The sequence below is a fragment of the Mastomys coucha genome, unplaced genomic scaffold (genome assembly GCF_008632895.1).
Source record: "Mastomys coucha isolate ucsf_1 unplaced genomic scaffold, UCSF_Mcou_1 pScaffold20, whole genome shotgun sequence".
Taxonomy (NCBI): Eukaryota; Metazoa; Chordata; class Mammalia; order Rodentia; family Muridae; genus Mastomys; species Mastomys coucha.
The window spans coordinates 116416253-116416635 of record NW_022196903.1 but is presented as its reverse complement, the minus strand read 5'-3'; positions in this window follow the sequence as shown (position 1 = coordinate 116416635).

The following is a 383-nucleotide window of genomic DNA, read 5'->3' as shown; positions in this document are numbered from 1 at the left end:
TAGAGAAAGGACCCAAGGAGCTGAAGGGGTACAGCCCCTTAAGATGAACAACAATGTGAACTAACTAGAACCCTCAGAGTTTCCAGGGACTAAAACACCAACCAAAGAGCACACATGGTGGGACTCATGGCTCCAGCAGCATATGTATAGAAGAGAATGGCTTAGTCAGTCATCAATGGGAAGAGAGGCCCTTGGTCCTTTGAAGGTTCTATGCCCCAGTGTAGGAGAATGCCAGGGCCAGGAAATGGGAGAGGGTAAGTTGGTGAGCAGGGGGAGGGGGAGGAAATAGGATTTTTTGGGGGGGGGTTGTTTTTGTTTTTGTTTTTGGAGAGGTAACCAGGAGAGAAGATATCATTTGAAATCTAAATAAAGAAAATATCTAA